Source organism: Bos javanicus, chromosome 22, assembly GCF_032452875.1.
Source record: "Bos javanicus breed banteng chromosome 22, ARS-OSU_banteng_1.0, whole genome shotgun sequence".
NCBI lineage: Eukaryota > Metazoa > Chordata > Mammalia > Artiodactyla > Bovidae > Bos > Bos javanicus.
The window spans coordinates 8,252,627-8,272,382 of NC_083889.1; the positions used below are offsets into that span (position 1 = coordinate 8,252,627).

The 19,756-nt window shown below is 45.4% G+C and overlaps 1 non-coding gene across 1 annotated transcript; it reads right to left on the bottom strand.

Annotated features, from left to right (window-relative positions):
• Nucleotides 1-18,778: 18,778 nt before the first annotated feature.
• Nucleotides 18,779-18,883, bottom strand: LOC133235800 (U6 spliceosomal RNA). Its single transcript, XR_009732664.1, has one exon. It is a non-coding gene; the product is annotated as a U6 spliceosomal RNA (small nuclear RNA).
• Between the last annotated feature and the right edge of the window lie 873 nt (nt 18,884-19,756).

A 19,756-nucleotide genomic window follows, 5' to 3' on the forward strand; every position in this document is an offset into this window, starting at 1 on the left:
GTGAGGTTTCCCTTTTTAGAACAGGCTCCATTTCCCTTGGCAGTAGAACCCCTGGGCAAGGGATTGAGGAAGAAAGTTAAGCTGTTGGTCCAGGTTCCTTACTTATTTTTTCCTTTTTAAAAATCAGAGGTGATTGTTTTACAATGTTGCATTAGTTTCTGCTGTACAACAATGTGAATCAGCCTTAAATATACATAGATGCCCTCCCTCTGGAACCTTCCGCCCTCTCCCCATCACACTCCTCTGGGTCATCACAGAACACCGAGCTGAGCTCCCTGTGCTAGACAGCAGCTTCCCACTAGCTGTCTATTTTACAAAAACGGTAGTCGGTATATGTCAATGCCATTCTGTCCAGATTCCCTCTCCCTGATGTATGGGTCACTTGACAAGGCCTGTCACCTTTCCCATACTAAGCGATGTCAGTGAATTACAACTGCCACACGAAATCTTAATAACGGTATGAACTTCCAAGGTTATTAGGACTAGTTTGAGAAGGGTCTTCAGCCAGTGGAATTGGAGTTTCTGATCACATTCTGGCTGAACGCTAAGCTTTCCAAACACGAGGGACTCACAGAGGACCCAGCTCACTATAACCTATGATTGTGGTCGTTATTGATGTTCAGGCTGCCTGCTGCAGGTCTTTCCCTAGAGTCTGCTTTCAAGATAGCGAGAGCTCTAGATGGCATTTGGTACCAGCCACTGCCCATGGACTGTCACTCTGGGTAAATCCCTTAGTCTTCTTGGATCCCTCAAACAAAGCTAATCTGCCATCTGACATCTGGGCTTGTCACCTTTAATTCCAGGCTTCTGTGCTGCTGTCTCCAAGGAAATAAAGGGATGGATTTCTCTTCTGCTCTCACTGTTATTCCACTCGTGGGCTTCTGCCCCAAGGGGCATGAAGCTGCCGTCAACTTTTCTATTTAACAGTGCAAAGTCATTCCTGAGTTTCTGACCCGCTCATTTTGCAGGTTTTAATTCTGGGGTAAAAGAATCCTGTGGCAACAAAGCAGCTTCTTCTTCTTCTTTTTTTTAGCTATTTATTTATTTCACTGCACCAGGATCTTTAGTTGTAGAATGTGAACTCTTAGTTGAAGCATAGTGCTGTGACTAGGGATTGAATCCAGCTCCCTGCATTGGAAGTGCTGAGTCTTATCCACTGGGCCACCAGAAAAGTCCCTCAAACAGCTCCTTTTTAGAAGCTGTTACTGTTAGAAAGTTTATGACAGTTCAGAAAGACTGAAAAAGCAACTGTTTCCTCATGCTGGAATTTCAGGTATTGAAGACGGTTGTGGGGGAAGTACTCTGAGGCAGAGGAGCTGTTTCCAGGGTTCCCCTGACTTCTCCCTTCACCCCTCATCCTGAGGCTGGAGAGGGTGGGTTTGTTCTGTCCTGTCCTCAGTCTTTTGGTGATGGGGCAGATGGCCTGGCTGGGCGATAGATCTGTTTTGTCCAGGGGACACAGTCATGTGTCAGGAAGAGTGTCTGTAAACATGAGTCTCCTCTGGGGCCTTGGGATACTGTGGTCCAGAGGTTAATCAATACACTGAAATGTGTATGCGCCAGAGAAAGGGGAAAATGTATGAATCTGTTGTTGTTGTTCAGTCGCTAAGTTGTGTCTGACTCTTTGTGACCCTATGTACTAAATCTACCCATCTACATATATAAATTTATGCACACACACAGTATTCTGTGTATATGTATACATGTGTGTCTGTATATACACGTATGTATGTGTGTGTGTTTGTGTGTGCTCAGTTACTCAGTCCTGTCAGACTCTTTGTGACCCCTTGGACTGTAGCTCACCAGGCTCCTCTGTCCGTGGGATTTCCCAGACAAGAATACTGGAGTGGGTTGCCATTTCCTTCTCCAGGGGATCTTCCCCACACAGGGACTGAAACCCATCTCCTGCATTGGCAGGTGGATTCTTTACCACTGAGCCACCTGGGAAGCCCGTGAGTGTGTGTGTGTGTGTCAAAGTGCCTCAGTGGTGTCCAACTCTTTGCGACCCCATGGACTATATAGCCTGCCAGGCTCCTCTGTCCATGGAATTCTCCAGGCCAGAATACCGGAGTGGGTGGCTGTTCCCTTCTCCAGGGGTTCGTCCTAACCCAGGGGTCGAACCTACGTCTCCTGCATTGCAGGTGGATTCTTTACTATCTGAGCGACCAGGGAAGCCCATCCTGCAATATATATGCATATTGCAGTAGAGCAATCTCACCAGCTAAACCAACTGAGCCTGAGAAGAGTTACAGGAATATGGAATAGTTGGTGTAGGAAAGTTAAAAGTCCATCCCTGGCCTCATGACCAGTGACAGAAACAAGGAGTATAGCAGCTCCTTCTATTTTCTTGCTTGCTCTGTTTTGCATGTATTTACTTTTTAGCCGTTTTCTTTCCTTCACTATCCTAAGATGTCTTGCTGGTAGTGAACCACGCAGTTTAATCCTCAGGTTACAATTTAACCCAAGGTGGGAACCTGGCAGAACCGAAGGATAGTTGAAGATGGCTCAGTGATGGACGGGGCTTTGGCTCTTCCCTTCTGGGGCGAGGTGAGATGCGTCTGTTTGTATGAGAGATAGCTGCTTGTGTTGGACATTGTTGCTGTTGGAAGCTTACATATGTGTCAGGTGTATTTGGAGTGCTGAAGGGGTGGAAACTGTGGTCGGTAGGGTGGATTGGTTCTCTCAACTGACACTCTATTTTCTTTCCAGATGTAGATGTTGGAATGTTCCCACCCCATTCCCAAGACTCTTGCCACCAGTTGGTTCTGTGAACCAGTTAGGTTCTGCTGATTAGATGCACTTGTGGAAAACTAGAAGGTGGAAGGGATTCAGAGTTTGTTTTGCTCCTGGCTAATGAGGTCATAAAACTGCGCATGCCTGGAGGCACCAGTGGCTGCTGGCCTCTGCAGTTCCACGTGTGGTCCTCAGCTTCTGGGTCTCTCAGGCCATTGTGGCAGGAGCCCTGAGGGGAACAGCTTCCTGGCCTCTGGGTCACTCTTCCGTGTCGAACTCAGCAGTCTTGTGGTAGGCCTGCATCTTCTGTTTCACTTCTAGGATTTGGTAAGGTAAGCACCTAATACTTAATATAGTGCATACGGGCTCAGTTGCTTCAGTTGTGTCCAGCCCTTTGTGACCCACAAGGCCCCTCTGTCCATGGGATTCTCCAGGCAAGAATACTGGAGTGGGTTGCCATGCCCTCCGCCCGTGGATCTTCCCAACCCAGAGATCCAACCTGCATCTCTTGCATTGCAGGTGGATTCTTTACCCACTGAGCCACCTGGGAAGCCCACTTAATACAGTAAATATCTTTTATTTTATATTTATTTGTATTTCAATATTGTTGATTTACAGGTTGCGTTAGTTCCAGGTATACAACAAAGTGATATATATACACACACACACACACACACACATACACACATATATGGAGAAGGGAATGGCAACCCACTCCAGTATTCTTGCCTGGAGATTCCATGAACAGAGAAGCATAGTGGGCTACAGACCACAGGGTCACAAAGAGTCAGACATGACTGAGCAACTAACACAGACATATATATATAAATGTATATATCCTTTTCCATAAGTTTGCTTCCTAGGTCCGTGGGTCTATTTCTGTTTTGTATGTCTTAGTACGATCATCTCTAGGTCCGTGCATGTTGCTCTGTATGGCGTATCTTCACTCTTCTTTATGCCTGAGTAGTATTCCATCGTCTGTGTGTATCTTCTTTATCCATCCCTCCGTTGATGGACCTTTAGGTTGTTCCCATGTCTTGACTGTTGTGAATAGCGCTGCTCTGAACACAGGGGTGCATGTACCTTTTTGAATTATAGTTTTGTCTGGATATATGCCCGGGAGTAGAACTGGTGGATCATATGACAGTTCTGTTTTTAGTTTTCTGAGGAACACCCACCCTGTTTTCCGTGGTGGTTGCGCTGACTTACATTCGCACCAATAGTGTAGAAGAGTTCCTGGGCCTGGCCGTTTAAAGCAGTGGAGTGAGTCCAGTGGACTGAAGATGAAATGGCAGAGGGAAGCAGATCACGCCAAGCCCTGCAGGCAGGGGAGGGTCTTGGGTTTAAGCCGAAACACACGGGGAAATCTTTGAAAGCTTCAAGCCTGGAAGTGACATGAAGTCTCCAGTTGCCACAGGAAGAACGGTCTACAGGGGCGAGCATGGAAGAAGGTACTGCTACTGAGGAGGCTGCTGCAAGAGTCCGGGAGAGAGACGCTGCTTGTAATAGAGATGGAGGCAGGTAGACCAATTCAAGATGAAATTTGCAGGTAGAATGATCTTTTATTGAACCGACCAAATATTGTTTATCTTTTTCTCTTAATTAAAAGACTTCTCAGCATACAATAAAATGGACTTTTTTTGGGTGTCTGGGTCAAAATATGGGTCTAAATATTGTAACACCTCTAGATTCATGTGACTAGCACCACACCTAGGATTCAGAACAGCTTCATTACCCCTCACAAAGTCCTCCTTGTGCTAATCTTTTGTAGTCACACCCAACCCCTTCACTCCTGACAGAGCTAGAAGGGTGGGAGACTGAACCCAGACAGAGCAGGTATCCATCTGGATCCCAATTGTCTGACCAGTAGTCCTTCTTTACTCAGGAGCATCCAACCAGGCCTAGCCTTTCTCTCAGTTTATTTCAACCTCTTGGCCCGTCATAGGAATCCTATGGAGTCATAGTCTCTCTATAGAGAGCCCAGTCCCTCTCTTAGGCAAAGAAGATGCAAGAAAAGCCTTAAGAGCTGCATGAGCTGACCAAAAATTTCCACCTCCTGAGACATATCCACAAAGATAGTAATGGGGGATGGCAATTTATTTTTAGGCACGTAAATAATTTAGGACAGAATACTCCAGGTAGGATTGCATTATAGCTGAAAACAAACCTCAGTTTGGATGGTGATAAAGTGATTTCAATAAGCATCATTGCTAAAAGCATAAGCATTTTAATTAGCTCATCTATAACTCTGCAGGGCTTGCTGAGATATAAATATACATATATATTCATAATACAGATTGTTGTGAATATGTCTGTCATTAGTTTCATCTCTCTCTCCTCCTTTCCTCTTATTGTTATGTCACAAAATATCTTCTATCTCTTGAGTAAGAGGAGAGTTCTGTTTACTTATATTCTGGGGTCTTAGAAAATGGACACGATTGTTTTTTCTGGAAAGGGAGAGGGTCCGGGATGGCATGAAAGTGAAAGTTGCTCAGTCGTGTCTGACTTTTTGCAGCCCCATGGACTATACAGTCCATGGAATTCTCCAGGCCAAAATACTGGAGTGGGTAGCCTTTCCCTTCTCCAGGGGATCTTTCCAACCCAGGGACTGAACCCAGGTCTCCCACATTGTGGGTGGATTCTTTACCAGCTGAGCCACAAGGGAAGCCCAAGAATACTGGAGTGGGTAGCCTATCCCTTCTCCAGGGGATCTTCCTGACCCAGGAATTGAACCAGGTGGATTCATTGCAGGTGGATTCTTTACCAACTGAACTATCAGGGAATGGCTTACATTTTCTTAATTCACAAACTTCAAATATCACTTGATCTGGAGTTGCGACTTCCTTGTAAGGAAGTGCTGAGTTGATGGGGTCTTGTCCTGGGTGGAGGCACTAGAGGGCAGGGAAACGTGGGCACGTCCCTATGAGATCGTCATGTGCATCATGCTTGCCCCATTGGACAAAGGTAGTCATGTGGCCAAATTCAGAGGCAATGTGGGAGAGGGCTGCCCGAAGACATTAACGTGGTTCTTTGGGGGCCATCAAAGTGGTGGCAACAGTAGTAGTCTGCTGGCGCCTCCAAGAATCTGCCCTTCAACCACTGTCTACAAAACAGGGTCCACCGCTGAGCCCCTGTCTGAAGCCTCATGTCCCGCCACAACTTCTTTGCCAAACTTGCTTAGAATGTTCTTTCTGATACTGACTCATCTTTGGCCGGCCAGTTTTACCCGTTAGTCTTGGTTCCCTTTCTGGAGGACACTGCCAGGCTTTGCAAGCCACAGAGAAGAAAGAGGAGCCCTGTACCTGTCTTCAGAAGCCAGCTGTCCAAATGGGGAGATAAAGGGAAGGATGGAAAGTCAGAAAAGGAAGAGCTAAGTAGGAACCAGAGCAGAAGGAGAGGGCTGCTTGACTCCCTCTTGCCCTCCATCCCTGCCTCCTTTCTCTTCCCCGCCCTCCTTTTTGTTCTCGTATTCTCCACCCAACCTCTTCTCATTCTCTACTCCTCTCAGGCATGGGATCTTCCCAAGGTGAGAGTGAGTCCGGGTCTACTACTGTATTCATTAGCTAGTACTGTGTAACACATTCTCCTCAAACATTGTGGCTTGACACAACAATAAATCTTTCTTGTCTTTCATGATTTCTTTGGGTCAGGAATGGAGGAGTGGCCAGACTGGGTAGTTGTGGATCAGGGGTCTTATGAAGCTGTCAAGATGTTACCTGGTGTCCCCAAAAGTCTTGACCTTGGCTGGAGGAGCCCCTATCCAAGATGATGCATCACAGGGCTGGCAGGTTGATGCCAGCTGTTTCGGGGAGGCCACTTTCTCCCTGGGAGGGCCTTACACGGGGTCTTTGTGGTGTGGTGGCTGGATTCTCCCAGAGCAAGCAAGCCAAGACAGCAAGAGCCAGGTGAAAGTTATCCTTTTTACTGCCTCCCCCTCAGAAATCAGGGACTTCCCCGGTGGTTCAGTGGTAAAGAATCTGCCTGCAATGCAGGAGACGCGTTCAATCCCTGGATCAGGAAGATCCCCTGGAGGAAGGCATGGCAACCCACTCCAGTATTCTTGCCGGGAGAATCCCTTGGACAGAGGAGCCTGGTGGGCTACAGTCCATGGACACGAAAAAGAGTTAGATTCTACTGAGGGACTAAACAACAACAACAACTCAGCTGTCACACAGCACCACTTTCTCCCCATGCCATTCCTTAGACATGAATCCCCAGGTATGACCTGCTTTCAAGTGGAGGAGAATTAGCTTTTTTTTTCCTTAAGGGAGTGGTGTCAAGGGATTGGCAGACACATTAGAGCCACTGTATCTGTAGTTCAAGGGTTCCTCCTGAGGTCAGTCAGCATTCTTTCCCTCTTCAGTAATTTCTGAGGCGGACACAGTCCCCACCATGGGGAAACAACTCCAGGAAATGCTGGGGAGAATGATTTCTCAGTAACTGAGGCCTTGCTCCCCAGTGTAAGAAAGTTCTCTTCTCACACAGCCTGAAGCTGATGCTCACACTTGCGAGGCAAAAGCCAAAAGGTGTTTGAAAGGACACAGAAGATTTGAGTAGGGAAGATGGCCAGGAGAGACTGCTGTCAGTCAGGTAAGCTGTGAAGAGCAGGCCCTTTCGAAGGATGAACTTTCTGTGACAGTCCCTTGGCTCCCCTTGAAATGAAGTGTATTTAGACTGTGTGCTTATGTTTTCCTTCCCCTTGTGTGCTCTCTATGGAATTCGTTATCTCTGATTTAGTAAAGTGCATTACACACCCAAGGAGTCAGTTTAACTAATTCCAGCTCATCAGCTAACATCACTCTCCGCCCGTTGGCGGAATCTGCAAAGATGAGGTTTGACCTGCTGCTGTGAAAAATAGGGAAAGGAGAAAGGGGTACTCAACTCTGGAAAGGAATTGTCTGGCCTATTTAAGGAATCAGTTTTACTTTTTTTGATCTGTCATCATTTTCTCTGTTCACTGGGACTTGTCTCAGAGCCAGCCTTGCTCAGGTTCGGTTCTGCCTGACCACAGCTATTCAGAATGTCAGGCTTCAGCTTGGGGTCTTTGAATCTGGTCACAGCACTAGGCATGCAGGGGACACTCCATAGGTGAGTATGGAGTGAGCAGGTGCAGAAGGAGGCTGGGACTGAATGCCTACCTGAGTTCTAGCTCTCGATCTGTTGCTCAACATCCCAGCACTTGAATCCTGTGGCCTTGATGTTCATTTCTGTGAAATGGGAAGGGCAAAAGTTGATTGAGGAGCCTTGGCATCCCCTGGTTCTGGGACATTTCTGTGTTTTGGAGGGATAAGAACCAGAATCACCAGATGTGACAATATCTAGGGAGATGCTTTAGCTTGAGACCAGCTCTATTGCTGAGGTGATGGTCCAGTCAGAAGGTAGATGCCCTTTGTGAGCTGGTGCAGGTCAGAGAGCCTCTCTGGACCACACTTGACTCATCTCTAGAATAAAAGGATGTGGCTGCTTTTCTGGCTCTAGGTCCTCCACTTCCAAATGTTCCCTCCATCAGCAGCTATCCTGAGTAAAAATCCTGTGGGATTACTTGGGCAGTGCCAGACTTTGGTGATAGAACACACTTAGCGTGGTCCTGAGGTCCTGAGTCTCATTTCCTGAGGCGGGACTGTCAGGATGGTGAGATACAGGCTCCTTTTCCATCAGGGAATCTGTAGTTTGAGAATGAGCCAAATTTGGACATTCAAGGGATATGTATATATATGTATATATATGTGTGTATATATATATATATATATATGTATATGCCTAGAGAATCTCATTGAGAGAGGAGCCTGGTTGGCTATGGTCCATAGGGTCGAAAAGAATCAGACATGACTGAAGTGACTTAGCACACACACACACACACACGAATATATATATATATATATAGAACAATTTCATTTTTTTCATGAGCCCCAGAGAGACAGAATGAGCAACAGTTTATCAATTAATGATTAAGCTCAGATTGGTCACTTTTAATTGAGTTTCTTCTCCTACAAGGTCTAATTATGCTTTCAAGGAGACAAAGAAAAACCAAATCACAGTTCCAGAGATTTCCAGTGCCAGCATCAAGAGGGAGTTGTCTGAGGTGAGGTCCAGCATAGTGTCTGTCACAAAGTAGGTGCTCAATAAAAACGAGTCAAGACAATGACTGTGTGAATTTCTAGGAGATAAGTGCAACCAACTCTTTCTTTACTTTTTTTTTGGTCACTCTGTCAGCTTGTGGGGTATCAGTTCCCCAACTAGGGATGGAACCTGGACCCTCAGGTGAAAGCACCAAGTCTTAATCACTGGACAGCCAGAGAATTCCCTGTTACCAACTCTATCAATAGTAAGGTCTACTGTTTGTTTTGTGGATACAAAGTTAGCAATAATTCTTCCAAATAAAATTCGTCATCCCTTAAGCTCCTTCAAACCTCTTTCTCTAAATACCTCAGAGGTATTTCCCTTTTGTTTATTATTATTATTTTGGAGAAGGCAATGGCACCCCACTTCAGTACTCTTGCCTGGAAAATCCCATGGATGGAGGAGCCTGGTGGGCTGAAGTCCATGGGGTCACTAAGAGTGGGACACGACTGAGCGACTTCACTTTCACTTTTCACTTTCATGCATTGGAGAAGGAAATGGCAACCCACTCCAGTGTTCTTGCCTGGAGAATCCCATGGACGGAGAAGCCTAGTGGGCTGCTGTCTATGGGGTCGCACAGAGTTGGACACGACTGAGGCGACTTAGCAGCAATATCAGTCCCCTTGTCTTATAACAACAAGACCTAGATACATGCATACTAGGGCTCATGTGAAAAAACTGGGTCACTTTCAAACTGATTTACGGGACTGGTCCAAGGGCAGTTGTTTGTGAAGTTGATTCAGGATTTAAAAAGAAGATGTGCAAGTGAAAAAATATGTATCTTTATTGATTTAGGAAACTGCAGTGTCAAAAGTTATTTGCAGAAGTCTCGCTCCCTTTGTATTCCTAAAAAACTAATTTTCACTGTTATTAAATCACTACTTGTGTCCTAAATAAGGGTATTACAAATTTAATTGATTCTGAACTCACTGATTTTGAAGTTAATGAAATTGTTTATTTCAGTAACTTCACTTTCGTTTCTTTTCTTCACCATTAAACTTGGTGATATAAATCCCAAACTGATTTGCCTAGCAGCAGAAGGGGCTAAAAATAAGAGACCTCAGTTCTCTGGAAATTTTCCAAATATATATCCTGGGTAATATACCAGTTCAAGACATTATTCTGGCTCTTTCTCTTGAAAGATATTTTCTTTATGATTCCAATCTGTCTTATTATTTGAAGAGAAATTTGAGTCCTTGGTTTTCATAAAGAACATTTGATGCCTTCCCATTGTCCCCATGAGAATCCCTTAATAGCATGGGATTCTCAGCTCCTGCTGATCTAGCTGTAAACCTACCTCCTTTCCACATCTCTCCTTGTGTTCCTTGTTGTACAGTTTCCTCCATGTCCCTCAAGTACACGGCAAACTTGAGGAACAGTAGAGTATTCGTTATGTCTTGCTGAGTAATAAGTTACCCCAAGCTTTAAGTGTTGGTCCATGGCTTCTGTGGGTCTGGAATCCGGGCGTGGCTCAGCTGGGTTTCTCCTCTCACAAGGCTGCCGTCAAGGTATGGCTGGGACTATAATCCTCTCAAGGTTCAGCTGGATCAGGATCTGCACCCAAGCTCATTCACTTGCTTATTGGCAGGATTCCTTTCCTCTTGGGCTTGGCTCTTTGGTGGCTGTTGGCCTGAGATCACTTTCCATTCATTGCCAAGGGTGCCTCTCATCCAAGAGAGCATAAGAGCAAGAGAGAGAGAATACCAACAGCCTGGAGGTCACAGTCTTTTGTTATCTAATCCTGTCACCTTTTGCTGTTTCTTTTGGCTTAGAAGCGAGTTGCTAGGGTCAGCATATCCCAGTAGAGAGAGGGTTACACAAAGTCATGAACTCTATGAGATGAAGATCACTGGGGGCCCTGTCAGAAGCAGCAGACGTGGTATTTATGGTTCACATTTATGAAATCTGTACTGTTCAGCAGGCATTCTGCTAAGACCTTTCTCATATGATCCTCACAAAAGATTCTTTTGAGTTAACAATGTTTTCATCTTCGAAGATTCTGAGGCTCAGAAAGTCACTAGAGGCACAGAAGGGTTAGGTAACTAGCAAGTGGCAGAGGCAGGATTTGATCCTGATTGCCAGGCTGCTAAGCCTTGAGACAGGTTTCAAATTCCTCATTTCTCTGTGCTTAGAGGTCAGTGAAGGCTCTGTGACATAGGAGCCTGGGAGGTTCTGAGTGACAGCTGAATGAATGAATGGGTGAGGCTAGATCTGGGTCACACTGCAGTTCCTTTTGTCCAAACTCTGGTCCTACTCCTGATCCAGTCTAAATAATAAATACATCACCATGTGGTTAGATAAAGCTGACTTATATTTAATTATTCAGGAGAGCTCTGAATTTTAGGTTCTGGATCCAAGAGAGGAGATGGGGTTTTATAAATTGTTCTCATGTGGCAAGCAGATTACATTACTACAGAGAACTTCCAAAGGATATTCAGGAAATTAGAACACCAGAACCCAGGATCAGAGATTATGGAGTTACAGGAGAGACTGCCACGAGTTCAAGAGGAATATTAGTGCAGAAATTGGAAGGGGGAATTGGCAGCTAATTGTTGGCAGGGTTTTTAATCAGACTTCTTCTTTTTAAAGAAGAATTAGATTGAAGCTAGCAGGCATGTGATTAGCTGAACTGGAGATAGACTGGTGGTGTATTTGTGGCGGAATGGGTTAAGGAGGTGTGGGCAAGCAGGGTCTTGGCACAGAAAGATGGCTCTTCCTGCGCCCAGCAGACCTTGACTCCCCAGTCCTTTTTGTAGTTCTCCACGGTCAGGATTCATTGAGGTGTTTGGGCTCCTGTAGGAACAAGGCAGTCGGACCCAGATGTCCTGGCTGTTGGAAAAGCCTGCCCTTATATGGGCCCTGTGACGCTTAGCATTTGAGGGTGTCCATGCAGTACCCAGCATTGAGGGGTAGATCAAGTACTTCCTCTTAGGGTCTTTTTATTTTTATTTTTTTTAGTTTGTGTGTTTATTTGATTATACTGGGTCTTAGTTGCAGCACGTGGGATCTTTAGTTGTGGCATGCAGGCGCTTTGTTGTAGTATGTGGGGTCCGATTCCCCAACTAGGAGTTGAACCTGGGCCCCCTTCACTGGGAGCATGGGGTCTTAGTCACCGGACCACCAGGGAGGTCCCTCGCTTGGGGTCTTATTCATGCCTTATAATGAACCTCCAGAGGGAAACTGAAGAAGACTGAACACCCAACTAGCCCCTTCTCCAAGAGGAAACGATGTAGTAATCAATTCATCATGTTTCCCTGCTGACAATGGACCACGATGGATCCCAGTGTTTAATGTCATCAGACTAATACTTGAGCAGCCACCAGGTTGGTGAGCTGTTAGGGCCAGGGTCGCCCAGTCCTGGGATCTGGGCTGTCAGCTGTCACCTTTCTGAACCTCTCTTTTCTGGATCCCAAGTGGAGTGCCTGCAGCACCCACCTTCAGATACTTCTTTTTGTTGATGTGATTGTTTGTGTTCTGAATTAAGACCATGGATACAAATGAAGCTAATTTGTTTCTCTCTTTGCAGCTGGCACAGGAAACATTCTGTCTCAGAGGTGCCATTTGCAACTGACCTCATACATTATTTATTGGTTTTATAATTTAGCCCAGCCTTTCAGATGCATGCAGGATGTCATCTGCTCATGGGTATTATTATCTGCAGTTTATAAATAAGGGAACGAGGCCTAAGAAGTGGGGACAGGGGTTTTCCAGGGTCATGCAGTCAGTCAAGGGGAGACTTGGAGGCAGGTTTTCTGACTCTAGATTCCAGGTTCTTTGGGCTCCCACGCCTGCCCCATGCACAGCTGCCCACAGAGCCACACTCGGGGCTCTCACTGTCCTTCTGTTATCATGCAGTGATACCTGGGCGGTGCTCTGCTGTTCGGTGAGGTTGGGCTGTGTGCAAAGGGCAAGCTTAGGAGCCAAGTGAAGAGGTAAACTTAAAAAATGATCATTTATTTGGTTGCACTGGCTCTTAGTTGCTGCATATGGGATCTAGTTCCCTGACCAGGGATCAAACCCAGGCCCCTTGCATTGGGAACACAGAGTCCTAGCCACAGGACCACCAGGGAAGTCCGAAGAAGAGGTAACCTTAAAAAAAGAAGGAAGCCAACAAAACAGCAGGGTAGAGGGGTTGTGTACCCATCTCCCATCTTGAGGAAATGAACGATTTAGTGACACAGCGGACTTGCCACCCAGGTGCAAAAACAGGGGAGGCAGTGCCCGGTCCCACTTCCTGGCTCCATCCCCAGGGTAGGTTGGGGCCACATCTTTGTCCATCATCTTTTCTTCGCTGGAGCATCTCTTGGCTGAGTGACAGAGGCTGCTGTTACCCCATCAACACCACTTAGAGGCAGGGGGCTTGGCAAGAGGCAGTTACTGCCCCTAGAGGTCTGGAAGGCAGGCGGGAGTGGCCCCAACAGTGGCATGCACCCTGATCATGTTCAACCTGAAGGTAAATCTGATCAACAGAACAAGAATGTGATAAGGAATGGTGTATATGCCATTCAGACAGAACTTCCTCTGGCATGCTCTCTCTTGTCTTTTTGCCTCCTTGAAGTCCCCAACCTCCTCAGGATGGTCTCTTTGGACCCCAGAAGCCTTGCTCTACTGGAGTGTTCATCGTTACCTGCTTGGTCTTGGCAAGTCTCCACCTCGCCCATGAGTTGGAGAGCAAGTGAGCTGGTGTCTCAGACCATGTCATGTCCAGGGAGCAGGGGGAGAGAGTTGTCTCTTACTTGCACTGGGTCTGGCTGGCTCATTCTCGCTGTGCCACGCGTTCGAACAACCCCCAAACTGAGATTAACTCTGCCAGGCCAAGACCCAGATTTGTGCCAGACATCCAGCAAATCTTCCCTGAACCATCCCATGGTCAGGCTCCGGGGCTGGGCAGGTGTTACAGGGGAAGAAAATGGTGACGTCAACACTCAAGCCCTGTGCCTGGACCTGAGCAGCCCCAAATGGGGCCAGTTCCTGTTCTCCCTCCCTGGTTCAGACGACAAGCCATAGGTGCGTGGCCTCGTGGTGGTGACGTGATGTTGAACTGTCAGTATCCTCAGCAGAGGTGTGGGAAAGGAGCGGGGAGAGTTCCCTGAGGCAGTGTAGGCAAATGCAGCAATGACCACACTGCCGGCTGGACTGCACAACAGCTTTCAGAATCCAGATGATGCTCTTCAGCCTTTCTCTAGAGGGAGAGCCTCACCATTTTCCCAGAGAACCACCCGTCCTCTGCACTCCGTGCTTAATTATCTGTGTTTCAACATCTCCGTTCCATACCGCGCCTCACTGGCAGCGCCCCTGCATGGCCCTCGAGCGCTTGTCCACAAAGAGGAAGCTCTTCCGGCCTTTGTCTCCAGGATCTAAGTACCTTCTGCTGGCTCATCAATTAGAAAAGCAGGGAGGCTTCTGACTTACAGTTCGATGGGAGAGAAAGTGGACAGTATTACCAGAGGGGGACTGACTCAATGTCCAGGGGTCAGGAGGACCATGAAGACAGCTTGTGCCAACTTGGCTTCTTTCATAATTCCATGTACTCACCCAAAGGTAGACCCCCTTGAAGGAACCCGGCAAGTCAAAATCTCTCTGCAGAGATTCTGAATGATATCTTTTTACAGATGATGCTACAGAAAAACATCCAGAGAGAAATGACTCATTATTTCCTATTACATTTACAGGACTCATTCTGGGGTTATAAATAAATTCCTCATCACTCTCTTGAAGGTAATAAAGCTTGTAGAGTTTCTGCTCTGAAGTTTTATGTCCCTTTTTTCTGCCATCCAGCTGTGTCTCACTTTACCTTACTCACCACTGGTTGGTGTGTGTTTAAGGAATGAAAAATAATTTTAATATTTGCCAAGATAAAATATAATTAGGTTGGTAGATCTGCTGTTTGAAAGGGCATGAACAGAATCCTCAGACTAAATAGAAATTATTTTGGGACTGTCTTCTGTTTTTGATTATTTCTATTATCTATCTCTTCTATTACCATGGGTAATCAAGAAATGGATCATGTTTTTTTTTAAAAAAGAAAAGCCAAAACAGAACAAAGTAAACAAAAAAACCACAACTAGGAAATGAGGTAGGAGGGAAAAAAGTGAGTGAACCATATAGGTGCTTTGCCCATCATCAATCTCTTTATCCACCCATCCATCCATCCAGTGTTTCTAACGGGCCTGCATATGCAAGGCATGATTCTGCTGGGACCTGCGTAGCAGAGTAGAAATCCCACCAGCTTTAATGCCACACTGGCCTCAGTTAGAATCCTAGCTACCAATTTGTGCTGGTTGTGTAATCTACAGAACTCAGGCTTGGCCTCATGTTGCTCAGCTATTAAGGTTTCCAAATCCCTTTCTTACAGGACTGTTAAATATCTGAGCAAACACCTGATATCTGAAGGGTTCCCTACACATTGCTTCACTCTTCCTTATCTAGTTCCTGATTTAACTGATAGGCACCTTTAAGAAAAGTCACTTTAAAATGGAGCTTGCTATGACCTTCCCATCTTGCCATTTTGTGAAAAGAACTTTCTTCAGAAGAAAGTTCCAGTAGATGACATGGCAAATCAGAGGGCCCAAGGCACCTTGCATGTTAACGTTTTCCAAGGATTTCTGAGTTTCTCAGAAGACAACACAAACTTTCAGAGCTTGAGCATCCTGGGCACTGGGTCAGGGCGAATGTCCTTGAGACGTCACCCGTGTATTCGGTTACACTGAGCTGGTCTCGGGAAGCTGCTGCCTGGAATCTCTGTCATGCCATGTGCAGATTCCTTGGGGAATTGCCATTGCATTAGATAAGCAGATTCAACTTCAGCAACAGATGTAGTTTTGCATTCCCATGCCAGAAGCTATCAGGACTCATCATGCCACCCACCTGGTTTGCTTCAGTGACCGCTGAATGCCTGAGTGTCCTGGCATTCTCTCAACTGGACGTTCATCCCCTCTGGTTCCGTTCATCCTCTGTTCCTGGGTTTCTCAGCCCAGGGTTTCTGACACGGTTGACCTTTTGGGTTGGGTAACTCTTTGTTATGAAGGACAGTTCTGTCCATGTTTGGCAGCAGCCCTGGCCTCTACTCACTAGACGCTGGTAATACCCCCTCAGTTATGACAACCAAAAAGGTCTCTGGACATCTCCAAATGCACCCTTGGAAATGCGCCTTCCCAAATGCATATACCGCTGCTCTAGTAACCTGCATCTCCTGTTGTCACCAGGAACCTCATCCTTATCTTCTTCTCTGGCTTTTCCTGCTTGATTTCTTTTCTCTGTTTGAAACTTGGTTCTCCCTGGGTTGTCTCAGATGGGGACTGTTTCTTCTCCTGCATCTTACCATCCCAAAGGTCAGGAGGTGAAGAAATTGTCCTCCTTGCTTCTCATCACTGCACTGGAACAGGCCTTTGTACTCTGCCCACAAAAATCTGCTCCTCTGAAACTCATGCCATCCAATAGTGCTCTTCTTTCTTTCTGATGCATCATCTTTCTCCCTCATCATGGGAGAATTCAGTACCTGACTGACCCTGTTATTCCTCCTCTGAACACCATCCTCATTCTTAGTGTCTTTAGCATCCGTATTGATGACTCACCCAGCACCATGGCCTCTCAGTTCCTGATCTCATCTTTATTGACCTTTTAATTTTCCCAATAAATGATGGAGCACGGATGACTTGCCAGGCACTATTCTAGCTCCAAGGGTTATAGAAGTAATTGGGTAGACAAGATCTCTGCCCTCATGAAATTTACATTATAAATACGCTCAGAGAAGTGCAAGCAATAAGCAAACAAGAAAACTTCATTTTGCTAGTTGATATTAAAGGAATAAAGAGGCTGTTTTGGATAGGGAATAACAGGGTTGAGGGGATGAGTTTGCATTGAAGGGCAAAGGATGCCCTCTCTGAGATGTGAAATGCTGAATTGAGACTTGAAAGGTGAAAAAGGGTTGACCATGCAAAGAGCCAGGGGTGGAAAATATAGGAAGATGAAACCAGAAGTCCAAAAAGGCTTTGGAGTGGTAATGAGCATGGGTGTTCAAGGAATAGAAAATTGGCATAAGTGGCTGGAGCAGTGAGGATGGCACTGGATGAGAAGATTTGTGAAGTAGATGAATGCACCTTTGCTGATGTGGTTGTATCTTGTGTGCACAAAATTGAATTGATCATTCTCCTCCATTTAGTATATCATTGCTGGTCTGTGCCTGCTGTCTTTTACATTTTTAAATATATTATTTTCCCACCTTATCTCTCATTTCCAATCCAATTCCCCTACCTCCCATATATTTCCATTTTTGTGTATTTATCTTCTGTATATATTATTCCATTCCACTTTCCATATGTCTGTTTATATGCACATACCCATGTTTGTTGTATTTCAAAGTGTTTTTATTAGTGGTATTGTGCAATTGATCTTGTTCTCTTTAAATTTTTCATTCAACTTCAGTTTTTGAGGTCTCTTCATATTGCTGTATGTATCTATTCAATTTCATTAACTAGAAATTAACATAGTATTAATATTTGCCACATAATATTCTATCATATATACCTACACCTTTCAATGATCTGGTCTTCCCTTGTGGCTCAGCTGGTTAAAAATCTTCCTGCAATGCAGGAGACCTGGGTTCAGTCCCTGGGTTGAGAAGATCCCCTGGAGAAGGGAAAGGATACCAACTCCTGTATTCTGGCCTGGAGAATTCCATGGGCTGTATAATCCATGGGGTCTCAAAGAGTCAGTCATGACTGAGCGACTTTCACTTTAAGTTTTCAATAATCTATTTCTCAGTTGGTGGCTACCCAAGTGGTTTCAGATTATTTACAATAAGCAACACTATACCTATGCTCCCCAGTGAGAACTACTCTGGATATGTCCCCCAAAGTGGAAATGTTGGGTCATAAAATATGAGCATTGTTTAATTTCACTAGTTTGATCTCCTAAATTCTATAGCTGTGTACCCTTCTCATTAGAAAAACTCTTGATGGCTCAGTGGTGAAGAATCCACCTGCAATGCAGGAGACATGGGAGACGTGGACTCGATCCCTGAGTGGGGAAGATCCCCTGAAGAAGGAAATGGCAACCCACTCCAGTATTCTTGCCTGGAGAATCCCATGGACAAGAGGAGCCTGGTGGGCTACCGTGTAAGCGGTTGCAAAAAGTCAGACATGACTGAGCATGTATGCATGTGACACTTTCATTAGCCATGCATAGTTTTCTCCGTATTTATCACCAGTTCAGCTGAAAGCCCTCCCCAGTCACATTAGCCATTCGATTACTTTTCTTTTAAAAGAAATATCTTCCAGTTTTTGTCCTGCTCCAAACTGTACTGGTTGCTGTCCAAGGCAGCTGTCGTCCAAGGTCTCCCTTCACCATCACTCTGGGGGTTTTCTTCTCTTCTTTCCTGCATTTGTGGGTTTTTACCTCTTCCTCTTTCTTGGGATACTCTCTCTTTTTTTTTTTTTTTAATTTTTTATTGGAAGATCGTTGCTTTACAATATTGTTCTGGTTTCTGCCATACAGCAACAGGAATCAGCCACAGGCATACATATGTCCCCTCCTCTTGAACCTCCCTCCCACCTCCCACCTTCCCCACCCTCTAAGTTGTCACGGAACCCTGGGTTGAACTCCCTGTGTCACAGAGCAGATGCCCACTGGCTGTCTGTTTCACACGTGGGAATGTATATGTGTCTGTCCTACTCTCTGGATTCGTCCTGTCCTCTCCCTCCCACCCTGTGTCCGCAAGCCTGTTCTCTTATGCCTGCGACTCCACTGCTGCCCTGCAGATAGGTTCATCAGCACCATCTTTCTAGATTCCACACCCCTGTGTTAATATACTGTATTCGTCTTTCTCCTTCTGACTTACTTTGCTTTAGGTTCATCCATCTCATTAGGACTCACTCAAATGCATTCTTTTTTTTTTTTTTAAAGCCAAGTATCATTCCATTACATAAAATATATGGAATGCTTCACAAATTTGCATGTCATCCTGGCAGGGACCATGCTAATCTTCTCTGTATTGCTCCACTTTTAGTATATGTGCTGTTGAAGCAAGCACACTCTCTTGTTTTTGTGGCACACATCCTCCTCTAGCTTTCTGAGAAATGATAGAAATTTTACTGTGATTGTTCTACATCTGCAAATGTCTTTATAGGACTTTCACATTTAATGAAAAGTTTGGATATGAAATTCTTGGTTGGAAATAATTTCCCTTACAATCCAACAGCATTGCTTATTGAATTCTAGCTTCTACTGATGCTGTTGGGAAGTTCAGGATTATTCTGATTTTTGGTACTGTGTGTACGTGTGTGTGTGTGTGTGTGTTTTCTGCTCAGGAACTTTAGCATCCTCTCTTTGTCCCCAGTTCTGAAATTTAAAAAATGATGGTTTTCAATGTGGGTCTATTTTTATCTCTTGCACTGAGAACTTTGTGAGTCTTTCAGTATGGAAACAGTGTGGAAACAGGTTTTCTCTCTAGAGTGCCTGCTGTTTGGAGTTGAACTTCTTGAAATTGAAAGTGTTAGTCAATCAGTTGTGTCCAACTCTTTGTGACCCCATAGACTGCAGCCCACCAGGCTCCTCTGTCCATGGAATTCTCCAGGTAAGAATACTGGAGTGGGTTGCCATTTCCTTCTCCAGGGGATCTTCCTTTTTCTATATGTTTGCTCTGCTTACTGAGGTTTCTTCAACTTCATCTGACAACACTTCTAGTAGTTTTTAAAAGATATTTATTTATTTGGCTGTCAGTTCAGTCAGTCAGTTCAGTCGCTCAGTCGTGTCTGACTCTTTGCAACCCCATGAATTGCAGCACGCCAGGCTTTCCTGTCCATCACCAACTCCCGGAGCTCACCCAAACTCATGTCCATCGAGTCGGTGATGCCATCCAGCTATCTCATCCTCTGTCGTCCCCTTCTCTTCCTGCCCCCAATCA